At 45.3% G+C, this 7,093-nt stretch overlaps 1 pseudogene; it reads right to left on the bottom strand.

The window, feature by feature from the left end:
* LOC115088669 overlaps positions 1-5,892 on the bottom strand; it is a 30,397-nt pseudogene extending 24,505 nt beyond the window's left edge.
* Positions 5,893-7,093: the final 1,201 nt, after the last annotated feature.

The raw sequence follows: 7,093 nt of genomic DNA, 5'->3' as shown, positions 1-7,093 counted from the left end.
TCTTGCCAATGTAACTCTTGATCTCTGTACCTGCGAGAACGTCTTGGACGGAAGGGAGTCTTTAGAGCAATAGGAATGTAGGCCCTCGTGGAGCGAGTACCGATTCCTATGTAATAGATCGCTTCCAGGAAACGAGGAGTCTTCCGAGGTGTTCTGGCAATCTAAAATCAAGAAGAGAGAGTGGAGCCCCCGTGGAGCGGGTACTCCTGGTAAGTTTGAAAAGGCCGAGCAGTGGGGACACGTTCCCCGGCTGACTCGGATCATTGTTGCAACTATCGTGGACTGCCGAAGCAAGTCCTTGGAGTTCCTTGCTAACTCATTAGAGTTCCTTGCTAACTCATTAGAGTTAGCAAGGAACTCCAACGCGTGTCCAAGAGCAGGCTAACAGTGCGCTCCGACGGAGCCTGCTCTTGGACACGCGTTTTCCCTTACCCCTTATTCAGTAAGGGGAGGAAAACGCGCGTCCAACCCGCGGCACCTAATACCGCCCTCAACATGCAAATGCATGTTGATGGCCCTATTAGGTATGCACGTGGGATACAGTAAGTGAAATGTGCAGCCAAGCCGCACCATTTTACTCTAAGAATAGCGCCAACCCAAAGGTAGGCGCTAATTTCTTCTGGCACCGGGAAAGTGCACAGAAAAGCAGTAAAAACTGGCTTTTCTGTGCACCCTCCGACTTAATATGGCGATATTAAGTCGGAGCTCCCGAAGAGTAAAAAAAGTTAAAAAAAAAATTTGAATTCGGCCCGTGGCTGTCGGGCCAAAAACCGGACGCTCAATTTTGCCGGCGTCCGGTTTCCGAGCCTGTGGCTGTCAGCGGACTCGAGAACTGACGCCGGCAAAATTGAGCGTCGGCTGTCAAACCCGCTGACAGCCGCCGCTCTTGTCCAAAAAGAGGCGCTAGGGACGCACTAGTGTCCCTAGCGCCTCTTTTTACCGCCGGGCCTAATTTAAATAAATTAACTTACTGTATCATTCTCCCGCGTTTTTTACTGTATCGGCCCGAAAGACTTTTAAAGTGCGGATGGATGACATCACTACGGGGGGACTCCCCCGAGGTTCGCGCCCTTGCTGGTACAAAGTCTGGAGCGCGCGCGCGCCCTTACATCATCAGGAATATGGCGGATCCGTAGCATCAGGCCAGCCCGGGGGAACCGGGACCAAGAGGTGGAGAGAAGCCGCGACTGCACTGTCTGTCAGAGCCGAAGGGAGTCACATCCCAGGTAAAGAGGGTGGAGCGAGGGGCGAGAAGAGGCACGAACGCAAGAGACCAGGGATGAGAATGGAGTTTACGGATTCTTCTAGCTGAGGTAACTGCAATGAGGAACATTTTTTCCATGTCAGAAACTGAAGAGAAGCTATCGCTAGTGGCTCAAAAGGTGCCTTCAGGAGTTGATGTTCAAACAAATTGGAACTGGAGGATTCTGTATTGGAGACAGAATGTGACACAACCCTTTCACAAATTTAGATATCAGTGGATGGGCAAAGAGGAGCTTAGTGTCCAATTGAACATGATAAGCCATCATGGCACTGAGATGCATTTTCACCAACAATGTGGTGATGCCTGAGTCAGAAAGGAGGATCAAGTACATTAGCAAATGCTTGGGCTCACAAGAAAATGGATCCAAGGCATTCTGTTGGCAACACTTGGAATATCTGATCCATTTGAAGGCATAGATTTTTCTAGTGCAGTGATTCTCAACCAGCCCTTGGGCACACCTAGCTGGTCAGGTTTTCAGGATATCCACAAAGAATTGCATGAGATAGATGTGCATGCACTGCCTCCATTGTATACACATCTCTATCTCAACGTTGAGAAGGAGACTGACTTGCTGCCGGTCACAACACCTAAGATCTATCATTTGCTGCCCTAGAGCAGTGTTCTCTAACCTTTTTTCTGTCGGGGACACACCTGACAGATGGTTCTCACATGCATGACACCCTGACCCATGATCGTCACTGGGCTAGATGTAAAAGTACAGTTTGCATCCACGGGAACCCCCCTGACCCACAATAATGGATGTAAAGCAGAATTACGACATTCCCCATACAACTCACCCTACAAAAAAGATATTCTGGTTCTAGTGTCATGTCAGTAACAGCAACTCAAACTCCTTCTACTTCCAGGCTCAATAGCCCTACTTATGAAAAGTCAGCAGTTTACCACCAATGCATGTCCTCTTGAGAAAACACAACAAATAAGACCGATACAACGCTTACATGCTAATAAAATATCCAATTGTCAGATTCAATATAAGAGAATGAAACTGTGATAAGTACCATTTTCTTTACATAAGCTTTAATTGCATACCCTGCTTTAACATGATCTAGTTGCTGGGTAAGAATTATGATTTTCTTGTGAAATGGGCTTTCTGAATGAAACTTATCACATTCCGAACATTGTAATTTGTTTTTAATGCAGTGCTTTATTTTTCTTGGTAAGTTGTGAGGGGTTGCTTTATTTAGAACGTTTTCTCATGTTCTGTAGCTGAACTCTGGCTGTTCTATGTCCTCATTTTCTGGCTTTGCATAAGTTCATTCTCACTACTGCAACGTTTATCACATTCAGAATATCAAACTAGTTCTCTTAAACAATTTTTTTTTCTTTGGTGCCTATATTTTTTCCTTCTGACTGAGGGCTTTTGTGGAAAAAACTTCCCCAATATAATCAACCTCCAAACAGGGTAGGAGAAACAGGCTGGAATTCTGGAGGGCTAGAAGAAAAGAACTATAGAATAGATACAGTGGTAGTGAAACCTGTATTTTTGTCCTTTTCCACATTTCTTTTCTGGGGACAAAACATCCCAATGACCATGCCTCTTGGACATTTTCTACTTTTGTAGCTGCTCCTTTCAGTTTTTTTTCTAACAATTTTTCTCATTTTATCAAAGTTTCCCTTTTGAAAGTTTTAGCACGAGAGCCTTGGATTTGCACACTGTTCCTTTTCCAGTCCAGATGTATTCCACACATTAAGAAAGGTGGAAAGAAGGCAAAACAATTACCGGCATGGTTAATAGGGGAGGTGAAGAAGCTATTTTAGCCAAAAGATCTTCATTCAAAAAATTGGAAGAAGGATCCAACAGAAGAAAATAGGATAAAGCATAAACATTGGCAAGTTAAATGTAAGACATTGATAAGACAGGCTAAGAGAGAATTTGAAAAGAAGTTGGCTGTAGAGGCAAAAACCTCACAGTAAAAACTTTTTTAAATATATCCGAAGCAGAAAAGCCTGTGAGGGAGTCAGTTGGACCGTTAGATGATCGAGGGGTTTAACAGGGGCACTTAGAGAAGATAAGGCCATCGCGGAAAGATTAAATGATTTCTTTGCTTCGGTGTTTACTGAAGAGGATGTTGGGGACTGGTACCCGTAATGGAGAAGGTTTTCATGGGTAATGATTCAGATGGACTGAATCAAATCACTTTAAAGTCCCAACAAAGGTCCCTCATTTCAACCAAACACAGGCTTCTTCAGGGGATTTGCATCTCATATAACTCTATGGAGCTTGATCTCACATTACTTCTTTTGTTGCATGTCCATTTCTATTAGGATCCACTGCTTTCAAAGGGAAAATAAGAATGTCCATTCTCTTTGAGAACTGGTACAAAATCTGTGGGTAAAAGTACCTGTAGACAATTTTGAAAAGTCCCCAACCCTTTTTCTTTTAGTTACAGATCTTATGAACAGATGTCAATGCAATATCTGATAAACAAAGAGACACTTACCAATGTACTTGAAAGGCTTTTCGAGTTTTGTTAGTTGACTCAGAGCTGTTTCTACCACAGTCGTACTCCAATGATTTACTCTGTTCGGATGGAAAATACCTACCACCAATTGTACATTCTATGGCCTAAAACCATATTAATGGTCAGTGCCACTTCTAATAAAGTTGCCATTCATGTTAAAGTTTTGCATTTCACATTTCATCAGAAAAAATTAAAAGGAAAAGCTCATTTTGTGACTTTCAAGACTAACAGCATTTAACAGTCAAGGATTAGTGTACACAGCTTTTTAGCTAATACAGTAAAATGCTTTTCTTTTTTCTGATTTTTTTGGGTTGCATTTCTTGTATTTAAATAGGGGTTGTTGACTCTATTACCTTCTTTTTGTGTAATACCCTTAATACCACCATTGGGGACTTGCTTGCCTCATGCCTAGCTGCCCATACCCCCTAATTTATTTATTTAAAATATTTCTAGATCACTTATCAACGATGCAGTCATGCCTACTTGCCATAGCCAGAAAAAAAACCAGAAAATCAACAAATGAAATAGCCAGAGTTCAGCCACAGAATTGGGAAAAGCTATCTTAATAAAGCAACCCTCACAACTTATCAGGAAATTTTTGGTGCCCTCCTTTTTGGATCCTTGGGGTGCTCTTCCCAAACTAGCTTTCTTCTTGGTTTATTATGATCACTATTGCCAAGCGGCACCACCACCGTTACCTCTCTCACCAAGTCCTGTGCTCCACTGAGAATTAGATCTAAAATTGCTCCCTCTCGCGTCGGTTCCTGAACCAATTGCTCCATAAAAGCTATCATTTATTCCATCCAGGAACGTTATCTCTCTAGCGTGACCCGATGATACATTTACCCAGTCTATATTGGGGTAATTGAAGTCTCCCATTATTACTGCGCTACCAATTTGGTTAGCTTCCCTAATTTCTCTTAGCATTTCACTGTCCATCTCACCATCTTGACCAGGTGGACGGTAGTATACCCCTATACCCTGTAGTCTTCCCTGACACACAAGGGATTTCTACCCATAAAGATTCAATTTTGTATTTAGTCTCATGCAGGATGTTTATCCTGTTGGACTCTATGCCATCCCGGACATAAAGCGCCACACCTCCTCCCGACTGCTCTTCTCTGTCATTGCGATATAATTTGTACCCCGGTATAGCACTGTCCCATTGGTTATCCTCTTTCCACCATGTCTCTGAGATGCCAATTAAGTCTATGTCATCATTTACTGCTATACATTCTAATTCTCCCATCCTTACTTCTTAGACTTCTGGCATTAGCATACAAACATTCAAAGTTTGTTTTTGTTTGTATTTTATTCTGGCTTTTTAATTGATAGGGATAAGTTAGAATTTTTTAGCTCAGGTGAGTTTTTAGTTACAGGCACTTGGACTACTTTCCTAATTATTGGAACCTCACTGTCGGGATGCCCTAATTCTAATGCATCATTAGTATCCTTTAAAGATACATCTCTCCGAACCATGCGCTGCTGAGCGACTGTCGGTGTCATAAAAAACCACAAGGCGACAATAAAGGGACAAGCAGCAAAGAAAGACTAGCATCAACACACTGAGGAACCATGAGGTGGCAACACCACAAGGAATAGAGTCATCTGGTTTATGGCAGCAAGGCAGAGTGGCAGAAAGTTGATAGGGGCAAGACAGGTTGTCAGAGCGAAGGTAGTCTAGTCCCTGTAGTTTTGATAGGGGCAAGACAGGCTGGCAGAGCTGATGTAGTCTGGTCCCTTGGTTTTCTAGGGGCAAACTAGCTGGCAGAGCTGAGGTAGTCTGTCCCTGTGGTTTTGATAGGGCAAGACAGGCTGGCAGAGCTGAGTAGTCTGGTCCCTGTGGTTTTGGTAGGGGCAAGACAGGCTGGCAGAGCAGAGGTAGTCAGGTCGCTGTGGTGTTGATAGGTTGTGCTCCTCCACGGCTGGAGCCACGGAGGCACTTACCTTCACGGCCAGAGACCACAGAAAGCCGGGGCCTTTCCCGCGGCCTGGAGCCGCCCCGGACCGCCCATATTGCTCTTCAGCACTGCGCGCTGTGAGCACATGCTCTCTTGCGGCAGCCGCCACCTCTGGAGTGTCCAGCGCGGCATGGGGCTGCTGACGCTGTTGCTCCAATGTTGGCCTAGTCGAAGCCTGCTTCATCTCTCTCCCTTTGTTTCTCCACAGCGGCAAGGACGCCGCTGTCCTTGGTCCTGCATTGCCCTCCTCCTGCTCCTCTTAGGGGCGGGCCCGCGTCTTCCTCTCGGATTTAAAGGGCCCGCCGGATCCCCCCAGGCCCCACCTGTAAGCTCCTCCCAGGGAGTTGACTCCTTAGCCCTACAAAAGGGCTCGGTAGTCAGTCTACTTTTGCCTTTGATCAGGTCACTCCTTGCCTGATAGTTGCTCGCCCCGGATCGTCTCCTCTGCTGACCATTCCTGGAGTACTGTTGGCTCCTTCCCAGGTGGCGGGTGCATCGGTCCAGCAGGACCTCATCGAGCACTACTTCTTTGGCCTAACACACCTCGGTGTTCTCTCGTTCCTAGGGCTTCCGTTCCAGTGTCTCTCCTTTCCCTGGTAGTACCCTCCGGACTGATCTCACGGTACTGACCATTGCTTCTCCTTGACCACGTCTCCTGGTAGTACCCTCCAGACTGATCTCACGGTACTGACCATTGCTTCTCCATCGACAATGTCTGATCACTATCCACTGGATTCTCTATGCCAGTCTTCCGTGACCTCAGGGCCTTCCTCCTTGGACATTGACCGCACATCCTTGTTCGTGGTGGGCATTCCTCTGCGCCTCTCTCTGGAGATTCTGCGAGGCCCACCTAAGACCATCTCCTATTGGCGAAGCTCCAGCTATCCTCGGTCTCCTCCTGTACTCCACCTCCTGGTGGCAGGCATCCTCTGGGTTCGACCGGAGGGCCTACCAATCCTGCCCAGGCCAAGGTCCACTTCCAGTGCAAAAGCTTGTGTGCCTAGTGTGATTGAAAGCCTGTGTAGGTGAGAAAGCATGTGAGTATGTGATTGAGAGCCTGTGTGTAAATGAAAGAAAGAGACGGCATGTGTGTAAATGTGTGATTAAGAGCCTATATGAGTGAGAGAAAAGCAAGTGTATATGTTTGTGATTGAGAGCCAGTGAGAGAGAGGAGAAAGTTGCAAGCAAACCATCCCTATTTCTGCGAATTCAAAACAGTCTCAGGGCACTGGTTATCAAACGTTCCCAGGTATGCAGAGCAAAGCGTTTTTTATCCATATTTTTCATTATTGGGTCTTTGTGTCTGCTATTCTGAAATATTTTATTGGTATCTAGAAATTTTTGATATAGGTTTTTAATTATTGGATATTCCATTCATCAGCTAT

The sequence above is a fragment of the Rhinatrema bivittatum genome, chromosome 3 (assembly GCF_901001135.1).
Source record: "Rhinatrema bivittatum chromosome 3, aRhiBiv1.1, whole genome shotgun sequence".
Taxonomy (NCBI): Eukaryota; Metazoa; Chordata; class Amphibia; order Gymnophiona; family Rhinatrematidae; genus Rhinatrema; species Rhinatrema bivittatum.
This window is presented reverse-complemented; position numbering and strand designations above follow the sequence as displayed.